The sequence below is a fragment of the Artibeus jamaicensis genome, unplaced genomic scaffold (assembly GCF_021234435.1).
Source record: "Artibeus jamaicensis isolate MK-2021 breed Jamaican fruit bat unplaced genomic scaffold, CSHL_Jam_final contig_60, whole genome shotgun sequence".
Classification (NCBI taxonomy): domain Eukaryota; kingdom Metazoa; phylum Chordata; class Mammalia; order Chiroptera; family Phyllostomidae; genus Artibeus; species Artibeus jamaicensis.
Window position 1 is genome coordinate 4463396 of NW_026521900.1, and position 22624 is coordinate 4486019.

General features: G+C 38.6%; 1 pseudogene; it reads right to left on the minus strand.

The window, feature by feature from the left end:
• Positions 1-903: 903 nt before the first annotated feature.
• On the minus strand, positions 904-1001 carry LOC119064120 (uncharacterized; annotated as a pseudogene).
• Positions 1002-22624: the final 21623 nt, after the last annotated feature.

Sequence of the window (22624 nt, forward strand, 5' to 3'; positions counted from 1 at the left end):
AGGAAATCTTTGCAGACTTGCTCTGCCCATATCTCAATTTTGCATTACGTTTTGTCACCTCTTCATGGTATAGAAGAAATAGCAAATCAGTGCCTGTCTAACACAATGTTGCATCTTTCAAATGCTCAATAAATATTTACTGAGTGAATGAAAAAATTTACATTCCTGATTACCTAAGACTTAGGAAATCTTGAGCCAGGCACCTAGGCATGGCAGGAATGCCAACTGGGAGTGAAGGCACAATTTGACTTGGCCCCATACAAACAAACCAAGTTATACTAGTGGGGAAAGGCAACTAGTGAACTTTCTGGTGGCCACATGGAGTCAAACGCAATTCATAGTGTTGTTTCGGGGGCTAGCAGAGAAAAAAATCTTGAAAGAACTATTATAAGACTTTACATATCCTTTGTAAAGGATCATAAAAACAGGATATCTTGCCCAACTTTATGATCCTATTACAAAAAAGCCATTAGCAAATCTAAGAAAAGATACTGACTACACATCTCTTTGTCCAAGTCAGTTTACAGAATATATTGAATTGGATTATATGGCCCTAAGAGTAAAACCTATTAGTTATTTTTAGCAGAGTTAGAGCAAGTCTAAATAAGTATAAGGCTGTCTGCCTTGGGTTTCTCTTTATGGTAGCAATATCATCCCTTTACATCCTTGACATGCTTTGAACATTCAATAACTTTGAGTATAGGTAGCTTGCATTCCATGTCAAATAGTTGTGAGCTCTGTTTATTTATTTATAGTTGGTATATAATGTTATATTAGTTTCAGGTATATAACATAGTGACTCAACATACATATACCTTACAAAATGATTATCACAATGTCTAGTAACCATCTGTCACTGTCATTGTTTTTATATTATTGACTATATCCACTATGCTGTACATTATAAATATGGAATGATTCACAAACTTGCATGTCATTCTTGTTCAGAGGCCATGCTAGTCTCTGTATTGTGCACTGAATACTTTTAGAGCACTAGCTCTGATGATTTGAAGTGGTTCAAATCAAATGTAAGCTATGCAATTTGAATTCTGGTTGTGCCTCATTTTAGCTATATGTATTAGTTAGGATTTTACTGAAATAATGCTGTATAAGAAATGACTATCAAATCTTCCTTACTTTTCTCTCTCGCAAGCCAGTGGATTTAATGGGCCTCTGTAGGGCTCAGCTGGGATCAGTTGGGCTTGGTTGTAGTTTGGGTTTTGGTCTGTTCCACATGCATCTCCTCTTTTTGGAAAAGCTACTCAAGGTTTTCTCCCTCATGGTGGATAGCATAAGCGCAAGGGAGAAAGTCAAACTACACAAATACATTTAAAACCTTTACTTGTGTCATGACAGCTAACATTTCATTGGCCAAAGCATATGCTAAGGGAATGGGGAAGAATACTTCTTTCATGAGGAGAGGACAAGGCAAGAAAGGAAAAACTATGAACAAATAATGCAGTTGAACACACCGTAGAACCTTGTTTAAGATGCTAAGCCTCTTTGTGCCTTAGTTCTCACTATGTGAAAAATGGGCATCATAATGTTATCTACTTCATGGAGTTGTTTGAAGATTTAAATGAGTTAATATGTACAAAATAGTTGGAATACTGCTTGGCTCATAGTAAGCACTTAACAAATATTTATTATTCATACTTCAGCTATTTTCTAAGCAGGTAAAGCCAAAAATTTTTTATTTCTAGGAACCCAAATTCCAACAATTTTGACATAGTTATAATGTTTATCCTTATGGGCACATTAGTACATATTCAGTAAGATGATAAAGCTGAAGTAAAAAAAAAAAACAAACTTTGGTTAACCAGAACTCAACTAGCCTAGTGGTAAGAATATTAGATTGTTAGAATTACAGGGGACTTTGGAGATCTTCTCACTTTTGAAAGAATATGGGATTAGAGTCTAAAGGTAAAAGTTAAAATTAAGTCTCTGCCACTTGGGCATGTCCCTGAACCTAATTTAAAACAGACAAGTATATGAAATTGGGATAATGAAGTCATTCCTATGATCAAGTCAGATAATATAAAAATATTGCATTGAAAAAAGGGCAAGTTTCAGCCAAGATGGAGGTATAGGTAGAAGCCCTTCACTTCCTCACATAACCAAAAAGAGGATAACAATGAATCTAAAAATAATAAACAACCAGAAGTGCCAGAAAAATCAAACTACATGGAACTCTGATACCATGGAGTTAATGAAACATCCACCAGACCAGTAGGAGGGATGAAGATGGGCAGCTGGGCAGGCAGAGATGACTGTTGGCAAGGTGGCAGACAATGCAGGTGAAGCAGGACTGGTTGAATGGGAAACTAAAGACTCAAGATAGCTGTAAACTACCACTGGGGTTGTCACAGTGTGAGAAACTTCCAGTCTCACAGGACAGAGTTTGTTGGAAAGTGTGGCTAGAGCTGAGCAAGTGAGCTGCACTAATCCCTCTCTGACGCCTCCCCCACAGACAGTGCCACAACACAGCAAATAGGGTTGCCTTGCCCAGGTGAACATCTAAGGACCTGCTGTGCTATAACATAACAGGTGTGCCGAGACAAAGAAATATGGCCAAATGAAAGAACAGATCAAAACTTCAGAAAAAGAGCTAAGTGATGAGGAGATAGCCAACTTATCAGATGCAGAGTTCAAAACACTGGTAATCAGGATGCTCACAGAACTGATTGACTGGGCCACAAAATGAAGGAAAAAACGAGGGCTACCCAAAGTGAAATAAAACAAAATATACAGGGAACCAACTGGGAAAAAAATTGGGACTCAAATCAGTGATCTGGAACAAAAGGAAGAAATAAACATCCAACCATAACAGGATGAAGAAACAAGAATTCAGAAAACTGATGAGAGACTTAGGAACCTCTGGGGCAACTTTAAATGTTCTAATATCCAAATCATAGGAGTGCCAGAAGGAGAAGAATAAGAGCAAGAAGTTGAAAACTTATTTGAACAAATAATGAAGGAAAGTTTCCCCAATTTGGTGAAGGAAATAGACTTCCAGGAAGTCCAGGAAGCTTAGAGAGTCCCAAAGAAATTGGACCCAAAATAGAACATACCAAGGCACATCATCATTAAGTTACCCAAGATTAAAGATAAAGAGAGGATCTTAAAAGCAGCAAGAGGAAAGGAGACAGTTACCTACAAAGGAGTGCTCATAAGACTATCAGCTGATTTGTCAAAAGAAACCTTGCAGGTAAGAAGGGGCTGGAAGTAAGTATTTGAAGTCATGAAAAACAAGGACCTACATCTAAGATTACTCTATCCAGCAAAGCTATCATTTAGAATGCAAGGGCAGATAAAGTGCTTCCCAGGTAAGGTCAAGTTAAAGGAGTTCATTGTCATCAAACCCTTATTGTATGAAATGTTATAGGGACTTATCTAAGAAATAAAAGAAGATAAAAAACTATGAACAGGAAAATGACAACAAGCTCACAACTATCAACAATTGAACCTAAAAAAATGAAAACAAAAACTAAACAAACAACTAAAGAACAGAATCAGAGTAATAATATCACATGGAAGGTTATCAGTGGGGAGGGGTGGGGACGAATCGGGAGGGGGAAGGTACAGGAAATAAGAAGCATAATTGGTAGGCAGAAAATAGTCAGGGAGAGGTTACTAGAGGGTTGGGGAGGTACAGGGTGTAGGGGGGATAAAGGGGAGAAATTGGGAAAACTGTAAGAGCATAATCAATAAAATATACTTAAGGGAAATGTAAAGGGCTATACAAACAGGATTACTAATAATCCATTCCTTCATTTTATAGACTTACGTTGCATGAGTTTATCTAACTCAGTGTAGCAGCCAAGACTAGAATACTGTCTATTAACTCAAGGTGTTTTCACTTACACTTGAACAGATTTCTTTTACCATTACTCTTTTGGGGAAAAGATAAAAGACAAAAGACAAAATAGGTTTATATCATAAAACAGTGTAATAAAAATTCAAAAATTACCTTTCAGTTTATGTCTTAAGGTCAGTGAATGTTTAATCCAATTTACTTTATTGTTTTTTTCTCTGTAGAACCACAGTGAGAATGTGTAGTGTTATTTATAATAATAACTCTAAGTTAAAGGAAAACCCAGAATTATCTAAGGCAGTACTATTACTATTCTTATAAAAGCAAGAATGTAAACTAATATATTTTAAATGATGTTAAGAATTACAGATGAAATAAAAATTTCTAGTTAATCACCATATTACATGTATCCTAATATACATCCTGCAGTGTTTATCATTCATCAAGGTTTTAATAGATTTATAAAATGTGAGGGTTTTGGTATTGAGAATCTCTGTTAGAAAAAGTGAGTTATTGCCTGGAGTGTGACCATGAGAGGTAGCTTGATTCAGTAAAATATAACTGTTGGGATCAGAGAATTAGGTTCAAATTCCAGCTTTGCTACTGAGTAGCTGTGTAGTTTGGGGCACATTACTTAACTTCTCTGTACCCTGCTGAATCATGTCAAAGACTGTGAGAGAATATAAGCTCCTTTTGGGCAGGGACTTTGCTTTGTTCATTATTGTATCCTCAGTGTTTGGAACAATGATTGGCAGAGTAAGCATTAGTGATAACCTGTTGAGTGTCCAGCACAGCACCCAACAAATAGTGGGTGTCAATACAAAGTAGCCACTTTTACCATCATTAAGAGAAAATAATGTTTATAGGGAAATTATATGATCTCTCCTTCTAGCCAACCAGTGGGGACAGGGATCAAACCCAGGGTAGACTATCTGGAACTCAAGGAAAGATAGACATAGAGTCAAAGGCACTTAAAACACTACAACCAGGGGCAGAGCTGGAATAGACAACCAAAGAGCTAATGTGAATGGAACACAACTCCAAATGACTGGGCAGAAAATGAAAAATTCCAGCATGAAATTCAGTGCCTGGCCTTTAGTATTTAACAAGTATTTAATGGATGAATGAATGACTGACTGAGTCTTTTAACTTGAGGCCACCATGGAACCTGTTACTTTGGAAGAGGAATAAGACACAGGGCCTAAAAATGTCTTTTGAGCTAGTTCTGACAACTTGTAACAAAAAAGGGGAGGTGGCCTTTTAAAAGACCATTGAAAGAGGAGTAGGAGGTCAATTTATAGACTGTGTTAATAGGACACAGTATATAATATGGTGAAGAATCACATGAAAGTATGATGGGCCTTGGGGAGAGGCCAAATTGATCACTGAGAGAAGTAGCCTTGACCTTAGTTTAGAAGAACCACTGTGATGTTCTGAGGATAGGATTAACATGACTAATGAGAATAAAAGGGGAAAAAACAAGTAGTGATTAACTTATGAAAGTTGCTCAAGAACAAAGAAGTGTTCGATTTATTTTCAACAATACTGCTAATACTGTTCAATGCGTGAAAGAAGTCTCTTCAACAAATTTTGCTGGACAACTGGGTAACCACATGCGAAAGAATGGAGCTGGATCCTAACCTTACATCATATACAAAAATTAAGTCAAAATGAATCAAAAACCTAATGTAATGAGTTGAACAATAAAACTCTTAGACTAAAACATTAGGGAGAAGCTTAATGACATTGGATTTCACAATGGTTTCTTAAATACAACACAAGTGGCAAAAGGAAAAAATAGGTGTTTGATTTCATCAAAGTTAAAAATATTTGCACATCAAAGGACATTATCAAAAGAGTAAAAAGCTAACCTAAAGAATAGGAGAAAATATTTTTAAATCATATATCTGATAGATATTTAATATCTAGTATATATTAAAAACTCCTAGAACTCAACAACAAAAAGATAAACAGTCTAAGTTAAAATGGGCAAAAGACTTGGGTAAACATTTCTTCAGATAAGATATACAAATGACCAATAGGCACATAAAAATGTTCTCAACATCATTAGTCACTAGAGAAATGCAAAACAAAACCACAATGGGATACCATTTTATACCTATTAGGATGGTTATTTGGAAAAAAAAAAAGAAAACTGATGGGTGTTAGTGAGGATGTGGAGAAATTAGAACCCTACTGTACATTGCTGGTGGGAATGTAAAATACTGCGGTTGCTGTGGAAAGCAGTTTTGTCTTTTTTTTTTTTCAGAAAGTTAAACCTAGAATTACCATATGACCCTGCAATTCCACTCCTGGGTATTTACCGAGAAGAACTGCAACTAAGGACTCAAACAGGTACTTGCATGTCAGTATTCATAATTGTATTATTCACAATAGCCAAAGAGTAGAAACAATCCAAGTGTTAATCAACAGATGAATGAAAAAATAAAATGGGTACATTATTCAGCCATAAAAAGGAAGTTCTGATACAGGATACAACATGGATAAATCTTGAAAACTTTATGCTAAGTGAAATAAGCCAGATGCAAAAGCATAAATGTACATTTCCACTTTTATGAAATATCTAAAATAGGCAAATACAGAGACCAGAAGTAAATTAGTAGTAACCTGGAAGGAGGAGGAGGAGGAGGAAGGAGTTGTTAGTGGTTACAGAATTTCTGGTGAAATGATGAAAAGGGTTTTAGAAATAGGTAGTCATGATAGGTGCACAACATTGTGAATATGATTGTCACTAAATTGAACACTTAAAATTGCAAATTTTGTAACAGACATCTATATTTACCACAATAATAAAAATAAAATAGAGAAGTGATGCTCTCACCTGGGGTCACTGTGGTAGACTGAATAATGCCTCCATAAGATGTCCTTTGTACAATATATTATTTGGCAAAAAGGGTCTTTGCAGATGGATTAAGTTTACAGATTTTAGCATAAGGAGATGGACTATTCTGTATTATCTGGGTCAGCCCAATGTAATCACATGGAACCTTAAAGGTGATAGAGGACACCAAGGTTGTTCCCAGCACTTGGCTATTGTAAATTGTGCTGCTATGAACATTGGGCTGAATACGTTCTTTTGAACCGGTGTTTCAGGATTCTTAGGGTATAATTCCAGCAGTGGAATTGCTGGTCAAATGGCAGTTCCATTTTTAGTTTTTTGAGGAAATTCCACACTGTTTTTCACAGTCGCTCCACCAGTCTGCATTCCCATCAACAGTGTACTAGGGTTCCTTTTTCTCCACAACTTCACCAGCATTGTTGTTTGTTGATTTGTTTGTGATGGTTATTTTGACCAGTGTGAGGTGGTATCTCATTGTGGTTTTTATTTGCAGCTTTCTGATGGCTAATGATATTGAGCATCCTTTCATATGCCTGTGGGCCCTCTCTGTATGTCCTCTTTGGAGAAATGTCTGTTCAAGTCCTTTGTCCATTTTTCAATTGGGTTGCTTGTCTTCTTAGAGTGGAGTCATGTGAGTTCTTTACATATTTTGGAGATCAAACCCTTGTCTGAGGTATCATTGGGAAATATATTTTCCTATACAGTTGGTTTCCATTTAATTCTGCTGATATTTTCTTTAGCCATGCAGAAACTATTTATTTTGATGAATTTGTTTATTCTTTCCTTTATTTCCCTTGTGCTAAGGGACATATTGGTGAAAATATTGCTGCCAGGAATATCTGAGATTTTGCTACCTATGTTCTCCTCTAGGACTTTTATGCTTCATGACTTATGTTTAAGTCCTTCATCCATATTCAGTTTATTTTTGTGTATGGTGTAAGTCAGTGGTCAAGTTTCACTTTTTTTGCATGTACTTGTCCAGATCTCCAAACACTATTTGTTGAAGAGGATATTTTTACTCCATTTTATGCTTCTGCATCCTTAGTTAAATATTAATTGACCATAGAGACTTGGGTTTATTTCTGAGCTCTCTATTCTGTTCCACTGATCTATGTGCGCATCAGTAAATGAGTGGATCAAAAAACTGTGGTACATTCACACAATGGAATACTACACAGCAGAAAGAAAGAAGAAGCTCCTACCCTTCATGACAGCATGCATGGAACTGGAGAACATCATGCTAAGTTCAGTAAGTCAGGTGGTAAAAGACAAATACCATATGATCTCACCTATAAGTAGAACCTAATCAACAAAACAAGCAAGCAAAATAGAACCAGAGACAGTGAAATGAAGAACAAACTGACAGTAACCAGAGGGGAGGTGGGAGGGGATAACAGGTGAAAGAAGGGTAAGGATAGTTAAGGAACAACCCATGGACAAGGCAAAGGGGGGAAGGGTTGAGGGTGGGAGGTGGGTGGTGGGTGGGATAGGGGAGAGTGGTGGTCAGAAAATGGAGACAACTCTATTAGAACACCAAAAAATGTTAAAAAATAAAACAACACACTCATTCAATTAAAAAAAAGTGGAAGAGAAATGCAGAAGTGTAGGTTAAAGAGATGCTATGGAAGAAGAGGAGAAGTTCAAGCTGTGCCAGCAACTTGAACCATTGATTGTTGATGGCTTTGAAGATAGTAAAAGGGGGCTGTGAACTAAGGAAATCAGGAAACCTCTGGAAGCTGGAAATAGCCCTCAGCTGACATATAGCAAGGAAATGAGATCTCAGTCCTATAACCATAAGAAACAGAATTCTGCTAGCATTTTGAATAAACAAAGAGAGATTCTCCTTTACAGCCTGCAGAAAAGGACACAGACCTATAGACATTGATTTTATATAGCTTATGTAATCAATAGCCTGTTGAGACCTGTAGTGGACTTACAGAACTGTAAAATAATAAATTTGTTTTTTTCAAACAAGCAAGCAAAATATAACCAGAGACATAGAAACCAAGAACAATCTGACAGTAGCCATAGGGGAGGTGGGAGGGGATAAGGGGGGAAGAGGGGAAGGGTTTTCAGGAACAACTGTAAAGGACAAATGGACAAAACCAAGAGGGGGTGGAAGCAAGGGAGGTAGGTGGGGATGGCTGGGATGGGGGGAGTAGTGGGGAGTAAATGCAGACAACTGTAGTTGAACAACAATAAAATAATTAAAACAATAAAAATAATAAATTTGTTTTTTTTAATAGTCACCTCCACTGTGGAGGTGGCTATTACTCTGTGATTGGAAGATAGCCAAGGTCCAGATGAGGGGTTCTGCTGAGTAGTCAGAAAACAGAGAGCACAAAAACCCATCAAAAATGTCATAGCACACCCTGGCTTATATGGCTCAGTGGGCTGAGCACCAGTCTGTGAACCAAAAAGTCACCAGTTCAATTCCCAGTAAGGTCACATGCCTGGGTTGCAGGCCAGGTTCCCAGTAGGGGACATGGGCGAGGAAACTGGTTGGTGTTTCTCTCACACATCGAAGTTTCTCTCTCTTTTTCATTCTTCTCTTCCCCCGTCTCTAAAAGTAAATAAATATTTTTTAAAGTGTTGTAGCCGATTGTTTTCCCCAAAATGGCTACAACAGCATCTCCCATCCCATGTGCTCTTCTGCAAGGAGAACTTGCCATTCTCTCATCAAGAAGCGCCTACCTTTTACTCTTTGCCAGCCTTTGTAACTTGCTTGTAACCAATGGAATGCAATGAAAGTAATGTTGCATGATGCTGAAGCTACTTCAAAAGAGAGTGTGTAACTTCTCTTTGGTTCCCTTGAAACACTCATTTTCCTTATGCTACTTCTCAGGACATTGCTTCTTGGGACCCACGCTCCGTGCTGGGAGGAAGTCTAAACCATACAAAGAGGCCACACGTAGATGTTACAGTTGATAGTCTCACCTGAACCCAGCCTTGGAGTCATACCCACCTGGGTGCCCAACAGGTGAGTGAAGAAATCTCCAGATAATTCTAACCTACAGTTATTTGAATCACCTCCAGCTGAATCTGAATCTGTGTCTTCCCAAGTTGCAGCACATAGGCCATCCCTCTCAGGCACTTTCCAAATTCTTGACCCACAGAATCTGTGAATGTTAAGTGATTGTTTCTTATACAACTGAATTTGAAGTGTTTTGTTACAGGGCAATGGGTAAACAGAGTAAGTATAAAAAGGAAGAAACAGAATTTAATAACACTAACGGGGAGGCAAGGGAGTGAAGAGGCACAGACCATTCCACTCTCTTGAGCGCTAGGATAATAGTGGTCCTCATTACTCATGAAATGCAGATTGCCAGGGATGGTGAAAAATCAAGGAAAGAGTGAAGTGTGATAATTTCTCTAAGGAGCAGCATCAAAATGAGGGATCCCTTTTGTTTTAAGCTTGGGATGGAGCTCCTGATAGCCACTGAAGACTAAGAGGAACACCGCTGTAATTCTCAAAAGTATTGAATTTTCAATTTATGGAGCCAGGTTGACCCTGAGTAAGGGTTGACCAGCCAACAGGAATTATTGTCAGCTGGCGAAAGTAGAATACAGATCTGTTTATTGAAGTGCCAATGAAGAACGAATTCCAACATACTGAATTTTTATGAAAAACCGTTAAATAATGAAAACTACCACTGGTGCTTTATGTAGCCTTTTCCAAATGACCTGAATTATGACTGCTCAATAAATACAAAGCTGAAAACATTATGAGATTAAAGAATTATGTCCAGAACCAAGCCATCCTCAGAGGACTCAACAAAAATGCTCTCATAGAAAGTAGTGTTAGTGTTCCATAAACATTACTGTACCAAGAAAGCAAGCACTGATGCTGATTAAAATAGCAGAGCCTCTAGATGAAACAGTGATTCATCACAATTAGTGCCTATAATCTTGACTATAAGAAAAATAAAGGGAAAATGGATTATAGGTAACAGTGAGGTTTAACAAAAGACTCCTCAAAAGGAACCTTGTAAAAAGCAGGCTTGTTTTGTTTTTGTTTTTTAGGGTTTTTTTAATTAGTAAAGAACTCAACAGGTGGTCACACCTATTTTCTTTAGAATTCTCCATCATCCACATCAGGATTCATTGGAATTGCATAATTAAAAAGCACCATAAGACCATTTGACCAAAGCAGTGTACTAGGCCAACTTGTATTCTGAACTATGCAGCTGTACTACAATAAATAAATACATTAATTGGCCTCTAAGCCCCACCCTGTGGTTTCTGCTCTTTTTCATTCTGGACTTCAGACCTTTAGGGAGGTTATTCACATATACGATGTTAAGTTACTCCTTTTTCAACAACTACTTAACTGATTGTTACATCTGTATCTCCCAGTTCTTTCTCCTCATCCACTCTTCAGTTCTACCCTTACACTTAGATATTTTCCTCAGGTTTTACAAAGGGGGGGGGAGATGGAGGGGGAGAGGGAGAAGGAGAGGGAGGGAGAAAGGGAGGGGAGGGGAGGGGAAGAGGGAGAGGGACTAGACCCCTTACCTAAAGAGATTAGAATGAATTTTAAGTGGGAATGGTCATCAAAGCTTTTCATTTTAATCTAATTTGCTTTGAAAATCTTTTTTTCAGTAGTAGCATTTGAGTACATACCAGTCAGCTACTCTGGATTAGTGGGATTAGCTTTTAAAAGAAAACTTTAAAAGTCAGTGTTAGACAACATGGATGTTTTCTTGCAGACTGGGGGAGAGAAAGAAAAAGTCTCTCTGTATTAACACAAGAGGTTTGGAGTTGGTCACTACTTTTCAAATTGGACCAAAAGAGCACTAGGGATTCCGTGACCTCCCTGCAGAGCTGCCAGTGGATGAGGGGGTACCCAGCAGGTAAAGCGTCCCTGACTCTTGTCCCTCACAGTGTCAACAAAAGTGACTCCATTTCCGTTTGTTTTTTTGCATAATGTAAGATTTTATTAGTAAAATGGTTTCTGAATTTATTTTTTGGGGTAACCTTCAGACTATCTGATCACTAAGACCTCCTCTGGTTCTTATATTCTGTGGTTCTGTTGAGTCATTGAAAAGAAGCTGCAGGCTCAGGACTATAAGCAAATATTTTAAATATATCTTCATAATGTATCTACATACTTTGGATGACTTAAGACAGCAAGTGCAAAGGAAACTTGATTGTATTGTGTTGTGCAGCTTTGCTGATGCTCTTGATTTGCAAGGGCAATAGTGCTCCTGCTTCACTACAATACTTTAGCAAAATAAAAAGTGTGCACATTTCATAATCTCCTGTGTCTCTTAGGGCATCTTTTGGTTTTGAATAGCTAGACCTCAAAGACTTAACAATAAGTGTGCCAGAAGATGTTGGTGCCTACATTTATTCATACTTCCACCTTTCCACCTGTCTGCAGCTTTTTGGCATAAGCACCTGTAATTTTCTGCCCAAGGGCTTTCTCTGGCCTCAGAGGAGCATGCTTGGTCTATGTACAAGGAAGGGTGGAAGTGCTAGGGAATTGATGTTCCTAGGATTAGCCCTCATATAACAAAGGACAGGAGTTGGTGTAGAAATACTCCAGCTTCATCATACTTTGTTTGAAACAATTATGAGGCATGTTCTATAGTCACCCAGAGGTCCCCAGTAGGGTTACATTCTAATTGCCCCCAGAAGTAACTTCATTAACCTACCCTGCATTGTCTCACTCCCTTCCCTATCTCTACTACTAGTTCTTCTTGGTATCACCTTCAAAAAAAACTATTTTCAAATAAGTTACTTGCATTTGTATCCTTTACAGGGTCTGCTTGTAGGGGAAAATGAAGTGCATCAGTCAGGGTCCAGTCAAGAGACAGGGTAACAGGAGAGAGAATCCCCACCAGTTATTTTTAACAGGAGAATTTAACATAAAAATTGTTAAGTAGATATAAAATTAACTTCATGTCTGTATTAGTTACTTGAGACTGCCATAACAAATACCACAAACTGAGTGGCTTATTTTTTTAAAATATATTTTATTGATTATGCCATTACAGTTCTATTTCCCCCCTTCATTCCCCTCCACCCTGCACACCCTCTCCCTCCACTCCCCCCTTTAGTTTATGACCACGTGTCTCAAGTTCTTTAGATTCTATGTTTCCCACACTATTCTTGCCCCCCATCTATTTTCTACCTACTGTGTATGCTATTTATTTTCTGTACCTCCTCCCCCCTTCTCCTTCTCCCATTCCCCTGTTGCTAACCCTCCATGTGATCTTCATTTCTATGGTTCTGCTCCTGATCTAGCTGTCCTCTTAGTTTGTTTTTGTTTTAGGTGTGGTTCTTAATAACTGAGAGTTTGCTGTCTTGTCACTGTTCATCTTTTTTATCTTCTTTTTCTTAGGTAAGTCCCTTTAACATTTCATATAATAAGGGCTTGATGATGATGAACTCCTTATTGTTTTAACAGTTTTGGAGGTCAGAAGTCTGAAATCAAGGTGTCAGAGGGGTAGACTCTTTTATGAGGCTTGGGAGGGAGAATCCATTGTATGCCTCTACCTAAGCTTCTGGTAATCTCAGGCTTTCCTTGGCCTATAGATGGTGTTCTCCCTGTGTATTCACATTGTCTTCTCTCTGTACATATGTATTCTTGTCTGTGTCATAATTTTCCTTTTTGATAAAGACACCAATCATATTGAATTAAGGCTCATTCTAATGACCTCATCTTAATTTGATCATCTTCAAAGACCTTATTTCCAAGTAAGGCCACATTCACAGGTACTGGGGGTTAGGATGTCAATGTCCTTTTTTGGGGGGCGGGACAATTTAATCTATAACAGTACCTAAAGGGGGGAAAAGAGATGTCTAAGGTATCATGGAGATAACAACTTTAGGACACAGCTACTACCCCTAGCCCTGAGGGAGCAAAGAGAAGAGGTTAGAATGGTTAAAACTTAGAAACCTGAGAGACTGCATGAAGCCAGAACACAGATACTTGTGGAAGAAATACCAGTTGGCTGGCACTGGTTGTCATTGTGCTGAAACTAGAGGCTTCATGGGGCTTGGACTCAAACATCTGAGGAAGAAATGCTGGTAGGCAGGTGCTGGTGCTTCTGGGGCAGGGGCATGATTAGACTGGTTCTGCACATGTTGTAAAAACTACAAATTGGATTCATCTACTGCTACAGAAATGAACTGCCACAGCTGAGATTAGGAAAAGAGGTTGGGGTAAGTCTCGTAAGAGCAGGAAGTAGACAGGAAACCCAAGAAGCAAACAGAAAGTAAATAAAAAGGAGCATGTCCCTTCTTCCTCCTCCAGCCTTGCATCTCTCTCTAGTACTCTGTATGGGCAAAGCCTATAAGCAAATAGCTGACAAGCAGAAATGTTATTTGTGGAATTGCAGTTCCAGCATCATAAAGCAAAGTATAGAAGGTTGGATTTGGAGCTGAGAGAGAATAGCTTAATCACTGGCACACCAAAATTAGACAACCAGGCAACTCAAAAAATATGACTTTTATCCAAGGAAAGGAAAGATTAGGCCTAAGAACATGAACAAGGCTGCTTGATTAATGGCATTTAATAAAGCAAGTATCTGAGTGGGAAAGAAACACCTATGTAGAGGTGGAACTATTAAGTAATGTGATTGAACTTTTAACAACATACTAGAACTTCAGCATACAAATGAGAACAGTTCTCTTCAAAATAGTTTCATGAAAATTTTTCAACCCATTCTTTCAATACAAGCATGGCTCGAAGAATCCTTGGAACTCCTCTTTGAGAGCCTGTGGACTGCACTTTGATTTAATCCATGTTGCTAATACTTTGTCTTTTGAGGATGAATGAACTTTTTGGAAACAACTTAATGTCATCTCAAGCTAACCCTAGTGAATAAAAGTCACATGATCAGGTTCAATTCTACTTTTTTTCTTTTTGACAGGTTGGGGAGATATGTCAAAATCAAGGTATAATTTCTGTCTTAAACAGTACCTGGCAGATGGTCTCTGAGGCTATACTTCTCAACCTGTCAGTAAAATGAGCACAGAAAAGTTGAAGGCTCACAATTAGAAAGAAAATCAAAACCAACAGTTTGTCATTTGCCAACTCTGTTTAGAATTTCACTTAATTATAAGGGTGATTCACATGTTTGAAAAATAAAATTTATGATCTACAGGTGCTTTGCTCTCAGTTACAAAAAAATCTGCCAATGTGATAAAGGAGATCATTTGAAGCTTCCTTCATGAAATGGAGGGCTTGGGTGACTCAAACTGGTCAGGTTTGAGCCTAGCAGAAAACAGCAGCCATCCACTGAGTAGTTGGAAATTTTAATGAGATAGTCAGAACACTTTTTCTTGCTCATCTTCTTTCCTGTTAGTATATATCTTATATTCAGCAGAGACTGGAAATCTTCCAGAAAACTATTTGCAAGAGATTAGAGAGAAAATTGATAACATCTCATTGAAGTCAAAGACACCAGAAGAACCCTGGTCATAGTGCATGCTAGTGATTATAGTTTTCCATGTTCTTCATTGATTTAGGATATCATAAAACCAAGCTATAGAAGTGGGGTAAGATTCCACCTTAGTACATCAGAGCTGCTTAAAATTAGTATCTTTTTGGCATTGGAAATCGGATGGAGAACAATGAACATTAATGCACTTGAATGCTCAGACAAGAAAGCAAACAATTCTCAGGGGAAAGTAAAGACAACCAAAATCTGTTTTTTGGTAAGAATTGGGTCAGACTAGGTCTCTCTTAATTTTGGGGATGAGTAAACAGAAACAACTTACATAGAAATCTCTGAAAATACACAGCAGAGGAAGAAAAAAGTCACCCTGAAGACTAGGAGAATTCCAACTGTGAATTGATTTACTTATGAAACCAATAGAAACTTATACCCTTAAGGGTATAAGATGTAGCTTCTGTGAAACAGGAGCAGAAAGCCTTAGGGAAAGTAGTAGCAGCAATGAGGACACCTGTAGAAGAATAACAGGAAAAGTGTTTGAGATAAAGCAAAAACAAACAAAAGAAACTCTAAGAAAACTAGAAATGCAATAGGGAAATAAAAAATTCTTTCTGAGGACAGAAAAGAGAAGAATTGACACTAAAAAACTGAACTGGTAATGTAGGAAACAAACTCAAAATTTTTACTCAGCATGTAGAAAACAAGTAGAAAATGGTGAATAGACATGGGTAAGGAGAAATTAACAAACTTAAAAATTATTGATACACCAGAGAAAGAGATCCATATGACTATAATACAAACAATAATCAGAGATAATTGAAGAAACTGTTTATGAGTTGGTAAAAGACCTGATTTGTGCAGGCTGAAAGCCCAGAATCCTCCAGGTACAAAAATAAAAAGAAATTCTTATGTAGACATATTTTGAATCATAAGGATATATATATGTATACACACACACACACACACACACACACTATATATATATATATATATATATATATATATATATATATATATAGAGAGAGAGAGAGAGAGAGAGAGAGAGAGAGATATTTAGTCATTAAATTAGTTTATTTCTAAAGGAAAGAAAAATGAGGCTAACTTTAGTGTTTTTAACTAAAGGCTGCATGACTACAGAGCAATATTAAAATATTTGGAGAGAAAAATATTTGGTTTAAATAGTCAATATTTACTTATGAATGAAGGCAACAGGAAGACATGAGCATTATACACTCAGAAAATATGCCATCCATGTTATTTTTTGAAAAAATAATCTGAAGATCTAGTACACCCATGTAAACATTTACTATATGTATTGCAAATTTTTATAATGTTTATATTTTCTAAAACACTGAGATAAGCACAAAAATGCATAGAATATATCTTTAAAGGAACGGGACACCAAAGAATGGCATAAAAAGCAATGAAACATCAGTTATAACAATGAACAAATTGTTTAAACTTCTTATTAAACTAGAAATACCTTCTGATTAGATTAGAAACCTTTATTCAAAGAAACCAGAAACACTAATTTGAAATAATATATACACCCCTATGTTCATTTCAACTTTATTTACAATTGCCAAGATTTGAAAGTAGCCCAAGTGTCCATCAGTAGATGAGTGGATTAAACAGCTATGGTGCATTGGGATACTACTCAGCTGTAAAAAAGGAGAAACTTTTACCCTTCAAAAGTATGGATGGACCTTGGAGAACACTACACTAAGTGAAATAATTCAGTCACAGAAAGACAAATACTGTATGATTTCACTCATTTGTGAAATCTAATGAACAAACTGAACTAACAAGCAAAATAGAGACAGACTCACAGAGCATGCTGACATCTCTGATGGTTGTTGGTGCTAGGGGAGAGTGGAGGGATTGAGCAAAAAAGGAAAAGAAAGAAAGAACTCATGGACACAGATAAGAGTGTGGTGATTGCAGGAGGGAGGGGATGTGGGTGGAAGTGGAAGAGGGTGTAGGGGGCATAAATGGTGTGGGAAAAATAAAATAAAAAATAAATTAATTAAAAAATACCATATGATCTCACCTTTAACAGGATCCTCATCAACAAAACAAACAAACAAGCAAAATATAACCAAAGACACTGAAACTGAGAACAGGCTGAAGAAGGGAGAGGGGAGGGAATTTCAGGGGAAAAGGGTGAAGGGTTTGTAGGAACAAGTATAAAGGACACATGGACAATAATGGGGGGGCGGTAAAAATGGGAGGGAGGTGGGGAGCACTGGAGTGTTGGGCTGGGGTGGGGGGAAAGGCAGAAAACTGTACTTGAACAGCAATAAAAAAAAAGAAAAACATTTAATACATTTAAACTCTTAGAATTTAAAGTTATTCTATTAAATTACTGTTGCTTTAGAGAATAAATAATGTTATAATATATGGATTAAGAACAGCATATTATGGAATATAGCTATAGGTATACTCAGAGGCAAATTTATAACTTTATATGATTTTTTAAAGATTTTATTTATTTATCTTTAGAGGGGAAGGAGAGAGGGAGAGAAACATCAATATATGGTTTCATCTCGTGCATCCCCTGCTGGGAACTGGCCTGCAGGAAACTGGCCTGCAACCCAGGCATGTGCCCTGACTGGGAATCGAACCGTGATCCTCTGGTTCGCAGGCCTGTGCTCAATCCACTGAGCCACACCAGCCAGGTATAACTTTATATGTTTTTTATTATTAAAAAGACACAATGAAAGTAAGTGAACAATCAACTCAATAATTTGGGTGTTTCTGCTAGTGTAAATCTTCTGGCCTCCATACATCTCACTCAAGCCTTCTCAGAGGAGGAATGTTATTACTTGATTGGTGAGTGTGGGAGAAGAAATTGAGCATACTTCCCTAGTCCTTCATAGGTTCTCTCCTGTGGAGACACCCTGATCCAGGATGCATATATTTTGCACTAGTCACTGCCCCTATGATGGAGACCTGCTGGTGTCCATTTAGGGCCTAAGTCTGTCTAATTCAGTCTATTGGGCTGTAGTTCTGAAGAGAGTTTCTTAAGTCAGCTTTATGAGTAATAAAGTAGACATATTCATTTTCATCTATTTCCCATACCTCATTTCTGAGTTTGTCTTGGAAGAGAAAGGTGGGCCCACTAACAGCCTAACAAAATTAAGGGAAAAAGTGGATTTGGAAATTCCAGATCATTTGGGGGGGGCATAATAAATAAATAATGAAATAGTAAAACCTCTGGAAAATCATACCATTCATTCACTGAATATTTGTTGAATACCTGCTTTGTACTAGGCACTGTATCTGAGTTGGGGATAAAATGGTGAACATGATAGACACAGTTCTTGTTCTTATATAGCTTACAGTCTGGTGAAGGAATATGTACAAGTAAATAGTCAATACATACAATATAGTGTAAGTCCTATGCTGTGAGCAAGCCATTTTTGAGGAAATGAAAGAAGCTTAGTATTCCTGGAGCACAGAATTGGAAGGGTTGACTGATTAGAGATGATTTGGGAAGAGTTTAGCAGGGCCTAATCATGCAGAACCTTTTAAGTCCAAGGAACCTGAAATTTATCCCAAGTGCAATGGAGATCCATTAAAAGGTTTCAAGCAGTGGGTGCTTAGAATTATATTTTGATTTGGGGAAATTATTTTGGTTATAATATGGAGGATGGTTTGAAGAGGGCAAAACTGGGGTGGCAGTAATCTATTTGGGAGTATATCTCCCAAATTCATTCACCTTTTCCCATCCCCACTGGCAATTCCCCAAATCAGTTTGTTGTAGGAAATTGACAGGAGGGACTGAAAAATGTGGGTGGATTTGGGAGGTGCAGAAGAGACAGAAATTATAAGTTTTGTCATTGATCAAATGCAGGGAGTAAGGGAGAGAAAAGTCACAGATGATGCCAAGCTTTCTGGGTTAAAAATTGAGTAAATGATGGTCCTTATTACTAAGTCAGGGGACACAGGAGGAGCAAGATTAAAGGAGAGCATCACCAATTTAGTTTTGGTTGTGTAGAGTTTGAGAGAACTGTGTGGCCTCCAAGTAGAAATGTTATCTAGGCAAATGCGGGTTTGAAGCTTAGCAGAGAGGTCTGAGTTGCAGCCCAATATTTGAGAATTGTTAGTACATAGAACTGGCAATCAAAGCTATGGACATACCTTCAGGGGAGAACCCTGAGACTATGTAAACAGTGAAAATAGGACTTGCTATTCTAGCACGATGCATGATTTCAAGGAACGTGCATTGCACTCAGCTGTCCTGTCTTTAGTTTTCTTCCATCTGGAAGTAGAACAATCCCTTTAGCCACATTTGGGGTGAGGTTTATAATAGTGACACTTCTGAGGAGTCCAGACAGGTTGTCTTGTGAAATGTCCTGCAATCTAGATTTGTTCAATTGTTTCCTTATGGTTAAATTCAGGGTATACATTTTTGACATGACTTGTTACTGTGTCTTGCTCAGTGCATCCTATTAGGACACACACTGGGTCACATGTCCCCTTTATTCATTGTGCTACATTTGAGCCCCTGGTTGAGATATATTCACCGGATTTCTCCATTGTACCTGTTCTTTTTTCAATTATCCGTAGAATGTAATCTGTGTTGTAAAAATGGAGACCGTTTCTTTTTTTTTTTTTACATATGTAATTCCAGATTTGGTTAACTTTATTTTTTTTAAAATTTTTTATTGATTATGCTGTTACAGTTGTTCTATTCCCCCCTTCATTCCCCTCCACCCTACCCCCCATCCCCACCATTACCCCCCTTTAGTTTATGACCATGTGTCTCAATTCCTTTAGATTCTATATTTCCCATGCTATTCTTGCCCCCCTATTTTCTATCCACTGTCTATGCTACTTATTTTCTGTACCTTCTCCCCCCTTCTCCTCCTCCCACTCCCCTCTTGCTAACCCTCCTTGAGATCTTCATTTCTATGTTTCCACTCCTGATCTAGCTGTCCTTTTAGTTTGCTTTTGTTTTAGGTGTGGTTGTTAATAACTGTGAGTTTGTTGTCCTTTCACTGTTCATGTTTCTTTAACTTCTTTCTCTTAGATAAGTCCCTTTAACATTTCATATAATAAGGGCTTGGTGATGATGAACTCCTTGAATTTGATCTTAGCTGAGAAGCACCTTATCTGTCCTTCCATTCTAAATGAAAGTTTTGCTGGATAGAGCAATCTTGGTTGTAGGTCTTTGGATTTCATGACTTGGAATACCTCTTTTCAGCCCCTTCTTGCCTGTAAGGTCTCTTTTGAGAAATCCGCTGACAGTCTGATGGGGACTCCTTTGTAGGTGACTGTCCCCTTAGCTCTTGCTGCTTCTAGGATTCTCTCCTTCATTTTAATTTTGGCTAATGTAATTATGATGTGCCTTGGTGTGTTCCTTCTTGGGTCCAACTTCTTTGGGACTCTCTGAGCTTCCTGGATTTCCTGGAAATCTATTTCCTTTGCCAGATTGGGGAAATTCTCCTTTATTATTTGTTCAAATAAGTTTTCCACTGGTGGCTGTGCCTTTCCCCCTTCTGGTACCCCTATCATTCGGATGTTGGAGCGTTTCAAGATGTCCTGGGGGTTCCTAAGACTCTCCTCATTTCTTTGAATTCTTGCTTCTTGACTCTTTTCTGTTTGGCCATTATTTGCTTTCTTCTGGTCCACTCCATTGATTTGAGTCCCAGTTTCCTTTTCATTGCTATTGGTGTCCTGTGCAATTCCATTCATTTCAATTAGTTTTGCCTTCATATATTTGTCTAATTTGTGGCTATAATCAACCAGTTCTGTGAGGATCCTGATGACCAGTGTTTTAAACTGTGCGTTTAAGAGTTTTGCTATTTCTTCATCACTTAGATCTATAGGTTCTGGGGCTTTGAGATCTTGCGACATTTTTGGTCTGTTCTGGCCCTTTAAGTGTGAGGAGTGGAGCCTTGGACTCCCAGGTTGCTGGGTTGTGATGCTGTATGTAGGGGCGTGGTCAGAGCGGGGAAATGGCTGCGCCCTCCACTGCCACTTGCCGCGGGGACCCACCGGGCCCTGGTCCAACCGCCCACTCCCTCGCCTGTCCACTCGCACACAAATGCGCGACCACAGTCAACACGCAGCACCGCTCCCCTGCTGTCTCCCCCGCGGTCGCTCGCCTGGTGGCTCACTCCGTCGCTCACTAGGTCCAACCCTGCGCCTGGATTCCGCGAGTCTGAATTCCGCGCCTGAGTACCGCTGACCGAGACCTCCTGTGCAATCCCGCTTCACCAGCTGCTGGTTTCGCCCCTTACCAGTCAGGCTGAAGAATTTGCTGTTAACAGACTTCCGAAAAGTTCAATTTTCCGTGTTGTGGCTGTGTTTTCTGTTGCTAATATTTAGTTGTCTCTAAACTTGGTTGTGTGAGAAGGCATGGCACATCCACCTATGCCTCCATCTTGGCGGAAGTAAAATGGAGACCGTTTCAATGTCCTGTTCCCCCAAAACTTTTCACTAATGACCGAATAAATTATTACAATTGTGATTATAAATAATCAGATTACAATGATTATTTTTCTGTTTATTAGCTGCCATTCTTCTAAAAAAAAAGGTTTCTCCTTCCTCTCATTATAGACTCATGGGTACTTTTTAAAAAGTTCAATGTTGTTGAGAATTGCTGTCTGGTTTCAGGAGTTGTAACTGCCCTCCATGGCTAAGACTGAGTGAGTGACCTCCGCACTGTGAGCCACTAAGGAGACAAAGCTTGTCTCTGGTAGCAAACACTGCTTCTGCTTCATCCCCCTACCCCTAATGCTTGGTCAGTTAGTCAGAGACAGGTACAACCGCTCAGAGGGGCACAACCTAAGCCAGACAGGATCACTTGGGAGGCCATCATGGAAGGACTCCGGGGGCTGCAACAAAGAGGGAGTGATAGACCTTCACCCCCCTGGCTATTCTGACATAGCCCAAGTCCCCATGTCCTCTGGGAGAAGTGCTTCCTGGCTCTAATCCACTTAAGCCTGAAAACTTGTGATGGGGGACGTGGTGCAGCCTCTTGCCAGCTAGAGCGGGATCCAGGGTGATCGGGCATAAGAAAGAATTCCTAAAGTCCTGTGAAGCCTGCTTTGTTGAGTGCTTTCGTTTATATGATAAGGGTCCAAGCAGGAAATGAGTATGTCTCCCAAAGTTTCTGCAATCTTTTTCCTGACAAGCATTGACTCAGATTAAGCCCTCAGATTTCTATGAAATGTTATCTACTCTTTGATCCTTGCCACCTGTATTCCTGTGTATTACAACCCAGTAAAAGCCATTGAGGAAGGGGCTCTTGGCCTTTCTCCTCTGAGAGATTGGCCACCTCTCCTCCCCAAGCAGATCATGTCTTGGTAGTGTTACTTTCATCTGTGGTGGATGGGGGGATTTGCTGGCAAAGTTGCCCCCACACAATGTGTTATAATTAATTATCATTATCATTCATTTTGATGTTCAGATTGGACTGAATTTGGCCACCCTGGCCATTTTTCCTTGAGAAGAGATACAGGTAGAAGTCAAACAAATACAATGACTTGTACAGTGAGGAAGGGGAACCCTTTAGATGCATTCCAATACCATCAT